A 16,066-nucleotide genomic window follows, 5' to 3' on the forward strand; every position below is an offset into this window, starting at 1 on the left:
GGGAGATTGGCTTCGTGCTTTGTGATGACCTAGAGGGGTGGGATAGGGAGGCTCAAGAGGGAGGGGATATGGGGACATATGTATGCATATGGCTGATTTGCTTTGTTGTGCAACAGAAACTAACACGGTATTGTGAAGCAATTATACTCCAATAATGATCCATCAAAAAATATATATATGGAAATATTAGGACCCAAACAGTGCCAAACCTGACCCTGATCTCACAGAAACATCTAAAAACTTACTACCTGGTAACTGAGTGTATGTTAAGACTCTCCCACAGGACCGGAAGCCATTAAGTGCGATCTGGACGGGGCTACACCAAGTCCTGCTGACCATCCCCATGGCGGCAAAAGTCCAAGGCTTCACCCCTTGGATTCACATATCCAGACTGAAAGCAGCTCCTCCCCCTGAAGAACGAAACCCCCAGGAGGTAGAAAAATTGCCGGACCCAACGTATAGCTGCGAAACTCTGGAAGGTCTTTGCTTCCTTTTCAAAAAAGGACCAGGTGATGTCTCCTCCTTGCTTTCTGGATCTTGAGAAACTGATTTACAACTGTTTCATTTTCCTTGTTATTTTCTGGGCCATTTCATTTCTGCTTGCACTTATCACCCTCCGTTGCAGAGCGGTTCCCTAGTATTCCAGGGACTGCCTAGCTAGGATGGCACGGATCTAACGCCAATAACCTCACTTCCTTCTAATACTAATGTACACTTTAAGATAGCTACTAAATCTGCCCTTTCCATTGACCCCTATACACCAGCTTTCAATTTCCCCTTTTGGACTTGATTTCTACTGGGCGTTGCTGAAAGACATAAATTCTCAAGAGCCTCAGTTATACTTAACGGCCCCCAAATTATCAGAGACAATACATATTACAATTATCATGGGACAGAATCCTCCAAGGGGACTTCTAAGATTATACACCACAACAGGCCCATTGCCTTTTAAACCTAGGCCCTCTGGGTACGTGAACTCACCATTCCCACAGCTGGCAGAAGCAACAGGCCTACTGTACCTCCTGACTTTTCTCGTTGTGCTTGCCCTTCTCCTATTCTGCATATCGTCACAAAATGAATTCGCACACTGCCTCTTACTTCCCTAATGTGGCATTTCTTCTTACAGTTACTGGACTTTGCTCTTTTCCCTTCTTTTCTCCATATCCCCGCCATCCTCTGACACCATAAATCAAGTTGCAAAATTAACTAATAAAACCGACTGTTGGACATGCCCCAGGGGAACTCAAAACTTAGAGGAACTCTACTTATTGGCCCTCCCTACCTCCATCAAACAGTTGTATAATCTATCAGGCCAATATTATGGGATGGATTACCTTTTGTACGGAGGCCAAAGGCAGGTAGAACCTGAAGCTTTTGGCACAGGTCTAGTTGTCTGTGTAGGTACAGTTTCCAGGCCCTTAGGAAAGGCACAGCTCTGTTTCCAAAACCTACATGGATGGGGGGACCCATTTTGGGCTGGCTAAATGACTCTTTGTAATTACACTCTCAGTTTTAATCAGACCAGCCTGGAATGGGATCCCTGGTCAGAGGAAGATGAATATGATGTACACAAAGGTAATTTCACTTTATGTTGGGGAAATTCAAGGAAAAATGTGACTAACAAATATATTAATGAAGACCATATCCCCATAAACGGCTCGGCCCTGGGAACTAAATAGGTGGGGATCGGTGTGACCACCGGACACTTACTTAGTTTAACCTCCCGACAAGATTCTCCTCCAAAATATAACATAATTCAGCTAATATTCAGAAATTTGTTATGCCAATTCCCTGGTCACACTCATCAGTCAGAGCCTGGATTCTCCCCTTCAAGTATAGATGATTACTTCCACAGAGTTTGGCCTTCCCAATATAATCCCAGGCCATGGGACCCCAGTCTATTTCCAGAGGAAAACTTCCAAAAGGTCAGGGCCTGGCTCTGGGGACCCACAACGGGGGTATCCTTGAGGTGCACTGGATTTTCATTTCTATGTGGTAACGGGGTCTATCTAGATCTTCCCACACTTTGGAGGGGCTCCTGCACAATTATTGCTGTGGTCCCAGAGGTGACCATTATGACTACAAAGGATTTAGCTTCCTCAGGAGGCATTCCCAACCTTGGGTCCTTCCTCAAGGAGGCCTTAAGACCTGTCTGGGAGAGACAAAAATGAACCACTGATTGAAGGGGACATGCTTATGATAACCCAATTCTTGATCAGCCTGAAATATTACACAGTGTCTTTAGAGGGCTCTCCTGGTTTGCAGGCATACCCCTTAGAGAGGAGCGTTCTCCATCCCACCATCATGGTCCAGGAACCTTGGAAGGCTACGGTAGCAGCCACCAAGGAACAGCAGTCAGCCCTAGGCTCTCTGGCCAAAGTGGTTTTCCAAAATAGGAAGGCCCTTAGTGTTATAACAGCTGAGACGGGGGGTATCTGTGCCCTACTAAATGAGACAGGCTGCTTCTATATTAATACCTCCGGCCAGGTTGAAGACAACCTTCAGATTCTAAAGAAAGACATCAAATTAATAGAAGATTTAAACAGAACAGTGTTTAGTCTGGTTATGCAGGAGAGGAGCATGAGGGAAGAGCCTGGGAAGGGGCATTACAAACTCCCTGGGATAATTCTTTATACTGCTAGGGGCTCCAATTGACTGCGCACATATTCAGATTTTGGAACTCAATGAATAGTTCACTTAAGATATGTTCATTTTGATGTATGTCAATTTTACCTCAAAAGAAAAAATATCCATACACAAATATTGAACTCTTGTTAATGATACGGATACTGAAATACTTAGGAGGAAATATCTTCAACTTACTTTGAAATGCATCAACATAAGATGTTTGAAGGTTAGAATTCTCACACTTTCTGATCAAAACTTCAAAGCAACAGCAGTCAAGATAATGTGTTGGGGCTTCCCTGGTGGCGCAGTGGTTGAGAATCTGCCTGCCAATGCAGGGGACACGGGTTCGAGCCCTGGTCTGGGAAGATCCCACATGCCGCGGAGCAACTAGGCCCGTGAGCCACAATTACTGAGCCTGCGTGTCTGGAGCCTGTGCTCCGCAACAAGAGAGGCCGCGATAATGAGAGGCCTGCGCACCGCGATGAAGAGTGGTCCCCACTTGCCACAACTAGAGAAAGCCCTCGCACAGAAACGAAGACCCAACACAGCCATAAATAAATAAATAATTTAAAAAGGAAAAAAAAAACTTCGCATTTCATTTAAAAAAAAAAAGATAATGTGGTACTGGCATAAGGATGGATATATAGATCAATGGGATGGAATTCAGAGTCCAGAGATAAAACCTTATGTCTGTGGTCAACTGTTTTTCAAACAAGGGCGCCACAATCATTCAATGGGGAAAGAAAAATCTTTTCAACAAATAGTGCTGGACAACTGGATAGCCACGTGTAAAAGAATGAAACTAGATACTTACTTCCGATTTTATACAAAATTAGCTCAAAATTGACCTAAGACCTACATGTGAGAGTTAAAGCTAGAAGTATTTCCAAAGAAAACAGGTGAATACGCAAGACCTCGGATTTGGGAATGGATTCTTAGAACATGAGCAACAACGAAAAAGGATACCTTGGATTTCATCAGAATTAAACATTTTTGTGCAAAAGACATTATGAAGAAAATGGAAAGACAACATACAGAATGGGAGAAAATATTTGCAAATCATGTATCTGAAAAGGGACTAGTATCTAGAACATATGAGGTACTCTTACAACTCAATAATACAAAGTCAAATAACTCAGTTTTTAAATGAGCAGATTAGTTGTTAGGAAAAGGCAGATCAAAACCACAAATACCACCTTCACACCCACTAGGATAGCTAGAATGAAAAAAAAAGTCAAGTAATAACCAGTGTTGGCAAAGATGTGGAGAAATTGGAAACATGGCTTGCAGGATTGTAAAATGGTGCAGCCACTTTGGAAAAGAGTCTGGCAGCTTCTCAAACATTTAAACATAGTTACTACAATGTCAGGGACTATTTATGTCTATTCACTGTTCTATTCTCAGCCCCTAGTAGCATTCTGGAAAATAGAGTAGGCAAATAATAAATATCTGTGGATGAAATAGCTAAAGGAATGAATCTCTCCATATTTCCATATTCTCATTTTCTAAAACTTTGGTTATCTTTGATCACCTTTTCATATGACAATGGTTTTATTATATTATTTTCTATATAGAAAATGAAAAAGTACTTTTTCTTTTCTGTAATCTAGTTATTCAATTTATTTTTCCTATTGCTAGTTTATAAAAAGTTTATTTGGGCTCCACAACTTGTTTTAGTAATGTCATATAAACTTTTAGGATCGTTGCCAAATTCAGGAAGTCACCTACCAAGTTTCTTTCATGTATGAGGTGCAAGATTACAAGGCATCTGAAGATCTCTTGTTCAGCGACAAACCTTAAAAACTCTGCATTGTCAACATTCATTAACAGTTTGCAGAGGGAGAGTTCCTGGAAACCATTCCTACACTGAGACAACAGGCAATAACTTAATTATATATAAAAGTGATTGCAAACCACATAAATACATTTTGCTAAATCCAAAAATAAATAAATAAACAAACAGAGTTACTAGATGATGCAGCAACTCTACTTCTACCCAAGAGACATGTCCAAGACAAACAAAAACATATGCATGCAAAAACTTGTATACAGAGGTTTACAGTAGCATTATACATAGCAGCCAGAAGGTGGAAACAATCCAAACCGATGAATTAAGCAAAATGTGCTACATCCATAAATGGAATATTATTCAGTCATAAAAAGGGACGGAGTAGTGATACATGCCACACATGGATAAACCTTGAAAGCATTACACCAAATCACAGAGGCCAGTCATAAAAAGACTACATAGGGCTTCCCTGGTGGCGCAGTGGTTGAGAGTCTGCCTGCTAATGCAGGGGACACGGGTTCGAGCCCTGGTCTGGGAAGATCCCACATGCCGCGGAGCAGCTGGGCCTGTGAGCCACAATTACTGAGCCTGCGCGTCTGGAGGCTGTGCTCCGCAACAAGAGAGGCCGCGGTGGTGAGAGGCCCGCACACTGCAATGAGGAGTGGCCCCCGCTTGCCACAACTAGAGAAAGCCCTCGCACAGAAACAAAGACCCAACACAGCCATAAATACATAAATAAATAAATAAATAATTTTTAAAAAAAGACTACATATTATATGATTCCATTTTTACGAGGGATGGAGTGGTGTAGTAGCTAAAAGGTATAGTGTTAATTTGAGGTGATGAAAATGTTCTAAGATTAACTGTGGTGATAGTTGCACATATCTGTGCTTGTATTAAAAACTTTTGAATTTTACACTTTAAGTGGGTTTATTATACAGTATGTGAATTGTATCTCAATCAAGCAGTTATAAAAAGTAAGTAGAGAAAGCACTATTCAAAATCATTTTCTATTATTGCAAATATAGTTAGGAATGCCTATTTTAAGAAGAGCATTGAAAACAACTGGTTTGGGAGAGGGATAAATTGGGAGTATGCGATTAACAGATGCACTCTACCATATATAAAATAGTTAAACAACAAGGATTTACTGTATAGCACAGGGAACTATATTCAATATCTTGCAATAAACTATAATGAAAAAGAATTGAAAAAAGGATATATACATATGCATAACTGAGTCATTTTGCTGTACACCTGAAACACAATATTGTATATCAACTATACTTCGATAACAAATAAATAAATAAAAATTCAAGTCAGAAAACAACTGGTTTGTAAGGCAAGTAGTAAATGTAGAAATTTTTAAATTCACTTCTACACTATTATTTGGGAAACAAAAATGGGAACAAACAAAACGAACAAATGAAATTGCATCATAAAAGGCAAATGCCTGGTACATCACAAATACTAAATATTTGGTATCGTCTTTCACCCTCCAAGAAATCAGAAAAGACGCGGCCACTCACTGCAAAACAAGATACGAAAACTCAACTCACCTGGAACTTGGTGGTTTTCTCCTTTCTCTGGGGAAGGGCAGAATCACGAGAAGACAGAGCTGGAGAAAGGAAAGGAAGTCATAAGAAAAAAGGCAGGAATCCCCTAGCCTGCTTGGTATCTTTGTGAAAATTACAGGAAGGTTCCCCTTCCACTGAGCAGACACAGCCCCTGGTGAGCAGAGTGTGGGCTGGGGTCCTGCAGCCTCTAGCTCACCTTCGACAAGCACCATCAGTGCCAACAGCTGGTCCTCAGAGCGCCCAGGCCAGCCGTCCCACCCCAGGAAATGTGGGGCAGGGGAGGCAATAGAATATATTTTGGGGCTGGGGCCAAAAATGCCTGCGTTCAGGGGACTTCCCTGGCTGTCCAGTGGTTAAAACTTCACCTTCCAATGCAGGGGGTGTGGGTTCAATCCCTGGTCAGGGAGCTAATATCCCACATGCCTCGTGGCCAAAAAACCAAAACATAAAACAGAAGCAATATTGTAACAAATTCAATAAAGACTTTAAAAATGGTCCACATCTTCAAAAAAAACAAAACAAGAAACAAAAACCAAAAAAACCTCAAAATGCCCGAGTTCAAATCATGGCCGCGCTACTCACTGGTCAAGTAATTGGTTTATGTTAATTCGTCATCTGCGAGTTGAGGATTCCAACAGAGCCTACCTCTCAGGATAGTTGTGAGGATTAACGTGTGGGCAGGTGCAAAGCTGTTCTAACTCTACTCGGGGGACCCCCTTTCCTGGTAGCTTCATAGAAGCAGATGCTATTTCTGCATGGTAAAGCTGTCTTTGCCAATGTGCTTGTCAGACACCCGAACATCAGACTGTAATCTTTGAAAAGTGTGAAATTCTGGCTAGCAGCTTTACTTATTTGTTGCTTAGTAATTTTTTTGATGTTCATATTTGTTTTATAAAAAGGAATCATTGTTGGAATTCCCTGGCGGTTCAGTGGTTAGGACTCTGAGCTTTCATTGCCAAGGGCCTGGGTTCGACCCCTGCTCAGTGCAAAAAAAAAAAAAAAAAAGAATCATTGCTGGTGAATTTTCTTCCTGAAGCCAGAAAAGGCTCAATGACACATCCCTCTCCTATGTTCATGGACTAATGGACCTCTGACATATCTTAATCTGTCGTGTTAAAACAAAAACATTGCTAGTCTCTGTTTCATTTAATGGTACTTGAGTAGTGATGACAAAACCCAACCCACATAGTTGTTCTAGAGATTTTGTGAGCTTATCTATGTGAGGCTCAGTGCCTGGCACATTAGATAAATTCTCAATAACTAATGAGGATCAGGATGACTTTTGCTCCCATTTAATAGATAGGAAGGCTGAGGTTCAATGAGAGTAAGGCACCCGGGTCACAGAGTTGACAATAGGCAGTGGCTGGGCCTGAATCCAGCTCTGACTCAAAAGCCCGTGCTCTTCACCATGTCTCCGTGCTGCTCTAAAGACAAACACAAGACAAGGGGGGAATTCTCATGGAATCAGGAGAGGACAGTCAAGGAGTGGATTCATTTCCTATGGCTGCTGTGGAAAATTAGCACAAACTTAGCTTCAAACAACAAAAATGTGTTCTCTTACAGTTCTGGAGGTCAGAGATCCAAAGCGAGTATGGCTAAAATCAAGGTGTTGGGCAGGGCTGATCCTGGGGGCTCCAGGGAAGGAGCCGTTCGTTCCTTGCCTCTTCCAGCTTCTAGAGGCGGCTTGTGACCCCTCCCGCCATCCTCAAAGCCAGCTGCATGGAATGTTCTCTCTAACAGGCTGCCTTCCTCTTATAAGCCTCTTGTGATTACATTGGGTCCACCTGGATCATCCAAGATCATCTCCCCATCTCAAGACATTGATTACACCTGCAAAGTCCCTCTTGCCATAAAAGGGAACATATGCATAGGTTCTGGGGATCAGGATGTGGGTGTCTTTGTGGGGGGCACTACTCAGCCATCCCCAGGGAGTGAAGGACAGACCCACGGAAGAGGGAGAAAGCTCCTGCTGACATAGGATCTGGCTGCCGGAGAGTATAACGCAGGGAGGAGCGTGGTTTCTGGAGCCACATCGCTGAGGGTTTAACATGGACTCATTACCTCTCTGTGCCTCATCTGTGTAAAAGGAAGATCTTAACCTCCTCGCAGGGTCATCAGGAGGCACAACACAGTGAACACACATAAAACACAGCACCGGGCCACGCACAGTGTGAGCATTTGAGACACGTTCCCTATTCTCGTTAACGTCTCCCCTTACTGGGAGAAGCGTCCCCTCACAGCTCCTAACTTCTTCTCTGTGCCTCAACGATCATCAGAAGCCTTCCTCCCAGTAACGGGGAGTTGCTCGGAGATCTGACAATTCTGGGGGTTTAGTGGGAAAACCTCACTGGACCAAACAAGGGTTTGGTTCACCTGGTTAAGTTTTGTCCGTGACGTCCAGCAGGGTCCCTTTTCTAGACCCGACTTTCCAGACTTGGCCTTTCCTGAGTCCGCAAGTCCTCACACCCCTTTATGTGGGCCATTGTTTCCACCTGGAAGACACTCTTTCCCTTTATTTTCCTGGAAAACTTTCATGTGCCCTTAAAAACCTACTCAGCTGTTGCCTTCAGGAAGCCCTCCATCACCCTCCAGGGATATCTTATTTTATTTATTTATTTATTTATTTTTAAATTTATTATCATTATTTTTTTTTTTGGCTGTGCCCCGAGGCACGCGGGATCTTAGTTCCCCCGCCAGGGATCCAACCCCCGCCCCCTGCAGTGGAAGCACGGAGTCTTAACCACTGGACCGCCAGGGAAATCCCATCCAGGGATATTTGATTAATTAACCTCCTGTGTTGCCTGAGAGGTGATCAGTTCTTACTCAGCTTCGTATCGCCAGTCCCCAAGATAAAAGGGTGGAATCCACAATGAATGGACGAGTGAATGAACCCACAAGTGAACAGGGGAGCTGTGGCCCGGGTGAGAGTTGAGGTTCCCCAGTCAGAGGATTTGGAGAACCGCAGTTTTATTTTCTGGGTTTCTTACCGTATCTACTGTTCTCAAGCATCTCGAGGACATCCGTGGGATGTCTTTGAAGGCAATAAACATTTCTCGTTGAAGCCCTGACTTGGCCACCGGCTCCTCCCCCACAAAGTTCCTGCCAGCCTTTCTTACCCCGCCTTAGAAAGGCCCTTTTCTGTTTAAATTTGAGACACTTGCAGATTTCTGAAATCGGAGTGTTCTCCCTACCACAAGTCCTTTTTTTTTTTAACATCTTTATTGGAGTATAATTGCTTTACATTGTTGTGTTAGTTTCTGCCGTATAACTAACTGAATCAGCTCTACGTATACATATATCCCCGTATCTCTTCCCTCTTGCGTCTCCCTCCCACCCTCCCTATCTCACCCCTCTAGGTGGTCACAGAGCACCGAGCTGATCTCCCCGTGCTATGCGGCTGCTTCCCACTAGCTACCTATTTTACGTTTGGTAGTGTATATACACAAGTCCTTTTGAATGAAATCTGTCCTTATTGAGGTTCAGATGTGTTTTGATTTGACAGGCAGGGCTCAAAAGTGATGAATGCTATCAGAGTGTGGATAAGCAGCTTAGTTTCAGACGGTCTCATCTGGCGATAAGCCTTTCCTGTGGGTGTTTCCATGTGACCCAGTGGGTCCAGCAGCTTCCAAGATATTTTTTTCACTTTCTTTTTAAAAAGAAATAAGATATATTTGACTTACAACACTGTGTAGATTTAAGGTGTACAACAGATTGGTTGGATACACTTATATTGCAAAATGATTGCCCTTGTGGTGTTAGTTAATACCTCTATCACGTCACATAATTATTTCTTCTAGTGGTGGGAACAATTAATGTTTATAATACAGTTTTGTTGTCTATAATCACTATATCATGTATTAGGTCTCCAGGACTTATTTATTACTAGTTATATGTACCCTTAAACAATATCTCTCCCATATCCTCCACCCCCCAGCCCCTGGTAACCACCATTTTACTCTGTTTTTATAATTTGGGTTTTTTTTTATTTTTAATTTTTTTTAAGGTGGGGGGGGCAGGGTCTTATTTAAACTTATCTGAACTTTTTAATGACCTGTCTAATCAATTCTTTTTTCCATTTTCCTTTTTTTAATTTAATTTAAATAATTTTTATTGCCGTATAGTTGATTTACAATATTATTATATTAGTTTCAGGTGTACAACATAGTGATTCAAAATTTTTATACATTATACTCCATCTATAGTTATTATAAAATATTGGCTATATTCCCTATGCTGTACAGTATATCCTTGTGGCATGTTTATTTTATACATAATCGTTTGAACCTCTTAATGCCCTACCCCTATTTGGCCTCTCCCCCTTCCCTCTCCCCACTGGTAACCACTAGTTCGTTCTCTATATCTGTGATTCTGTTTCTTTTTTGTTATATTCACTACTTCGTTTTACTTGTTAGATTCCACATATACATGACAACATACAGTATTTGTCTTTCTCTGTCTGACTTATCTCGCTTCGCATAATGCCCCCCAAGTCCATCCATGTTGTCCCAAATGGAAGAATTTCCTTTTCTCTCATGACTGAATAATATTCCATTGTACACATAACACCACATCATCTTTATCCACTCATTCACTGACAGACACTTAGGTTGTTTCCGTATCTTGGCTGTTGTGAATAACGCTGCAATGAACATGGAAGTACACGTGTCTCTTCAGTAACCTGTCTTCATTTCCTTTGGATCTGTGCCCAGAAGTGGGAGCACCCATGCTGTTTTGTCACAGTTTAGGGTCCCCCTAGAGGGGTGTCCTAAGTCTGCCACAGTTGCATAGTCTGAGGCAGTTTTTTGAGTGAAGAAATTCCATCCCATTTCAATTAAGCACAGCACGTGCTGGCGTGCTGGGACTGAAACACTCAGGTAGGTAGTCTCAGGTTTCAGCTCAGAGGCAGGTCCAGGCAGATAGCATCTGTGATTTCAGGATTCCCAAAAAAGCCAGCTGCTTTTCTTTGGCAGCAGCAAAGCCAAGACTCAGTAGGGCCAGACAGCTATGTTCTAAGTCCAAGTAAGGCTTTCCTGAACCCCTTCCTCTTCGTCGTTCTTAAGAGTCCAAACTGACCCTCTAGAAAACATGCACACCAGGCTGGAGACGCATCAGCCTCTCAGGGTCAGACATCTGATTTCCCAAGAGCCCAGTAGCAACTGAAAACGGCTTTTGAAATCTCCGAAAAGTGTATCTCCATCTGGAGATTGCCTCTCTTTTCATGTTGTCTCCTTTTTTCCCCAGAGGTTCCTATAGGCAAGACACATCTCTGTTCTTCAAACTCAGAGATTAAGTTTCAACCTGCCCACTGGCAGCAGAAATCCAGGGCGCTGTGGCCCCTGACACTTTTTCTTTGCAGCTTTCCCTGACTGAGATGATCCCACATCTAGGTGTAATAGCCACAAAATACAAACCCACGCTTTTAAAGTTTCCCTCTTTCCTCCTCAAACCCCTGAGCAATAAATTCAGCACTTACAAGGTTAACATTACAGTTGGGGGTTGAAGGGAGGGGCGCTGTGCCAACTCTGTGAAGTTATCAAGGAAGCTAAGCATTTTCCTCCTAGGCCCTCTTTTTTTCTCTGGTTTATCTAAAGTTTTGTTCCTTGGGGTGAAGTCTGGAGAAAACCAGTCTGACACAGTTAATTCCCTAGCAACAACTGTGACAACACGTGTGAAGTATGTCCACCAGGAAAGCCCATCAGACACACATTGCCCAAGCTTCCCATTGCAGGCTGGTCACATAGTCACACTCTGCCGAGCACGAACTCAAATTCCCGGCGCCCAGAAGGAAAGCAGGTGTTCAGCATAAGCCACGTTATTTGTACAAACAGTCAAGGCACAGTGAATCCCCATTAGCAGGAAATGGTGAGGGAACCCTACCAAAACCCAAGTTCCCAGATGTCGTTCATGACCTCGAAACAGGCCTTTCTACAGACAGTGGTCTCAGACCTGCTATTAACTCTTTTCCGCAGAGGAGCTCTTTGCTGGGAAGGGAGAAAACAGAATGCACCTGTGGTTTGGGATTAACGTTGGAGGTACTGGTGTCAATTTATGCTTTTCAATATATACAGTTGACCCTTGAACAACTTGGGGGTTAGGAGCGCTGACCCTCCACTCAGTCAAAAATCTGAGTATAACTTATAGCTGGCCCTCCATATCCAAGGGCCCTCCACATCGGAAGTTCCCCATCTGTGGATTCAACCAACTGTGGATTGTGTATTACTGTACTATTTACTATTTTTTTTCATTAATGACTAAATGGCCACATTTAATTCCAGGTAAATGTTAGAACCTCTTGGATTACAACTATAAATACATTTTTTTAATAAAAAGGAACACACAGAAATAACTATCAACAGTGTCTGAGAACAGAGACTAAGTCAATGTACGTTGCATGTATTGCAGGCAAGACAGAGGCATTTTTTTAAAGCTTTTGCAGACTTCAAACAATCTTAAAAGAAATATGCAGGCCTTTACAAGATTTGACTTGCTGAAATCAAAACACCTTCCACTCATGAAAAGTCATAAGACTTCAGCTTTTAAAGAAAATAATAAAATAAAAAGAACAGTTCCAGCCTTAGACCAAAAAGACCTGGAGGAGTATGGTAATTAGATTAAACAAGCATGGTCAGGCTTGGCACCTGAATGTACTTAAGAGCAAACGCTCAAAGGGGGTGGGGAGGAGAACGACCTATTTGGTAACAAAGGTGTATTATATATACTGTGATATAAAAAAGGTATGGTGAAAATGTACCTTTTACTAAAGCTTATACAAGTTCCTTGGTCCATAAAAACTATGTTAGATTTTCATCTTCTAGTTTGATTATCTTTTACTCCAGCCACATCTCTATTTCTTGCCCATTTAAACAAAACCAAACACAAACCAACCAAACAAAAATAACAGCTGAAAAAAATCAATTTCCAAAAGTTTGTACATTTTGATGGGTTTTTTTGTTTGCTTTACTGTGGCTTCTGCACTTCAAATCAGCACTTGCAAGTAACGGGCTTTTTGAATAGTATCACTGAGTATGAAAAGTTTTCCCAAGAAACCACAAAAGATTGTTCATTTTTTTATTTCTTTCTTTTGTCAACATTTTGCTGCACTCAAGTCAGTGTACGTCCTAGCAAAAAGACGGTAGTTAGGACACAACTGTTGCTGTAGATGATGTGACATTGGTTGAATTTGTGCTGACATTTGTGTAATTCCCCTCGCTGTTTGTGTTTGACTCATTAGGGGGCACTTGGCTGGAGTTGGCTCAAAGGATTGATCCCGTCGCACTGCAATGTGGCCATGGCGCCAGTTCTGGGGTGTAGGGCCCCGGTTCTGGGGTGTTGGTGGAATAAATGATTTCATCATTACGGACCAAAGTCACTGGAACCTGGACTGGCTGCTGGACCCCTCTCCAGCCTTCTCAGAATGCAGAAATGTCTGGGACAGCACAGAGCATACTCTCTCCACATCTGTACATAGTTTCAGCTTCTACATCCCCAAACCACACTCGTAAATTTGGAGTGAAATTCTGTCCTGTAAGTTCAAGCATTGCTACGTCCCCACCGCCATTCAACTGAAGACTGTCTACAACAGGCATGGGTATGACTGGGGCAAGGACAGGGCCCATCGCCTCGTAAAATGTATACTCTGCCTTATTCGTACTAATGATTGTCCAGGAAGCGCCATCATTTATCATCTCTTTATTTGGTTCTTTTGGGCATGGAGTGGCCTGAAACTGAATTATTCTTTCTTGAGAAAGGCACAAGTACATTCTTTCTGTATCCTTAAGGTAAAATGCACATTTATGGAGCTGTGACACAGGATCATCTGCATCCAGTAATGCGGTCTGCTTATCAACTTTCCTAATTATCAATCTTGGGAGTGCCATGCCAGTAACTGAACACACAAGTTTGACTGTTTGTCCATAATGGATGTATCCCTCGCGGTCTGTGAATTCTTCACCTTCTGATTCATCATCATCTAAGAGATGAATGTAAAATGCTCCCCACTGCTGAGAACTGGCATGGAAATTACTTCCTTCTACATGCAAGTATCTGGTACTAACTGTCTGGGATCGAAGTCGATTAAACAGAGCCACCTTTGTTCCTGAAGCAATGTATAAGTCAGCATTTTCAATGACTGCTTCTTTTTGGAAGGTTTGGAGATGACTTTTATCCACTTGCTGAGGAACACACCAAAGTCATCACTATTGCCATAGAACATGTTTACAGACAGCATGAAGTGCTTCCTCTTGTCTGAATCAGATATATACAATGTTTTGGCCGTGCAATAGTTCTTTCCTTCCAAGTTCAGCTGCTGCATTTCTTGGTCACTATTTCCTATTCCAGTAAATGCACATGGTTGAGACTCTTGTTCAGAACAACCATCACATTCCATTTGTTCTTTTTTTTCCTTCCATCCACTGCCCATAAGATACACATAAGGAGGAGGCAGAAAAACCTTTTTTCATTTCCATATGACTTCTGTGCAACTTTTGCATGAAGAATAAGTAGTTTGATCCCCTCGCTCTTTTAAATAATTTCGCATAGCTTCCCTAGTAAGTCGTTTAGATGGAGGCCACTCACCAAATTTTCTTTTAATCCACGCCATGGTACTTCAAGAACATGTTAAGGTAAGCCACAGGCTGGAACACTTCGATGCCCCTCAAAACACCTCAGCCAGTGTATCTGTATCATTCTCCTTTCCTTTTGAGATAATAATGGTTCCGAAGAACTATAATGCTTCCATTTGAATGATAGTTTCATAATTTCAATGACTCATTAACATAACAAAAGACACCTTTATCACTCAGGAAATTCCATGGGTTTTAGGAGCTGTGAGCCAGGAACCCGTCACATCAGGCGCCACCTTCCACAAACTCTCGCCACAACTCCAACCCTCCTGTGCTATTTACTATTGAAAAAAATCCACGTGTAAGTGGACCCATGCAGTCCAAACCCAAGTTCAAGGGTCAACTGTATGAAGAAATATAGAAAAAAAAAATGTGTATTGGGACTTCCCTGGCGGCCCAGTGGTTAAGACTCCTTGCTTCCACTGCAGGGGGCACAGGTTCGACCCCTGGTTGGGGAACTAAGATCCTGCATGCTGTACAGCATGGCCAAAAACAAACAAACAAAAATGTGTATAAACACAATCACACACTCATCCCCTGCCAGTTCTGGGTATGAGAGAGCCCGGGAGCTGTGACTCTACAGTAATGAGTACACCTAGTACCCATATTTTGGCCTCTAATCACCATTCCCCACTACACAGAAGAAGGCTTCCTTGTTAAAAGGAGGGGCTAAGTTGGAGAAGGTCATTTCGAGGATGTGACCACTGGTTGACCCATGAGTTGGACTTGGGCAATTGGAGGCTCCTTGCCCCCTCCCCTGTCTTTGGAATATGCAGTCCACTTGCCCCCTCCCCACTAGAAGCTGCCTCCAGGACACAGCCTTGAGACAGTAAGATGTTGTTAAGACCATCTGGATTGAATACATGACTGAACCCAGTTATGGCCTCTATATAAACTTTTAAGATTCTGGCAGGTGGGTGCAGAGACCTATTTGTCTTGCAGTCACCAAAGACAAGCCTTGTATGTGAGTTCCCTTATTAACCCTGCCACCTCCCAACCTGAAGTGATCTGCCTCTTTCTTCGGTCTCTCCCTGCCCTCTGTGTCTGGGGCTCCTGTTTCAGATTTCACCTAGGAGACTCCCGAGGGTGCAAATCAACAGGCTGGGAAAGTACAAGGTGAGCCTCACATGTCTTGTGCCAGAAAGTAAGGGGGTGATTAAAGAATGATGGGGACAAATCAAAAGGACACAGAAGCCAGCCTAAAGGGTTCCCATGGCCAAATCTGGGTTAATTTAAGGATCAAAACAAGTGACAGAAACTGATCATAACACACTGAATAGATTAGAAATCCAGGAGTCTAGATTATATTAATAAATCAGTTAATGAGAGTTTAATGAAAAGCAGATATTTTCATGAACTCAAAGTACCACTCCACACACTACTTCCTGATTATAATGGAAAAAAACTAGTAACTTTACAGTGAAAGGTCTAGCAGACATCATATGGGTCCA

The 16,066-nt window shown here is 42.5% G+C and overlaps 2 pseudogenes; one reads left to right on the forward strand and one right to left on the reverse strand.

The window, feature by feature from the left end:
• Positions 1-16,066, forward strand: part of LOC132353967 (carcinoembryonic antigen-related cell adhesion molecule 1-like) — a 902,477-nt pseudogene that overhangs the window by 244,864 nt on the left and 641,547 nt on the right.
• LOC132353642 (recombining binding protein suppressor of hairless-like) lies at positions 13,131-14,593 on the reverse strand (annotated as a pseudogene).

This window comes from Balaenoptera ricei, chromosome 19, assembly GCF_028023285.1.
Source record: "Balaenoptera ricei isolate mBalRic1 chromosome 19, mBalRic1.hap2, whole genome shotgun sequence".
NCBI classification, from domain to species: Eukaryota; Metazoa; Chordata; class Mammalia; order Artiodactyla; family Balaenopteridae; genus Balaenoptera; species Balaenoptera ricei.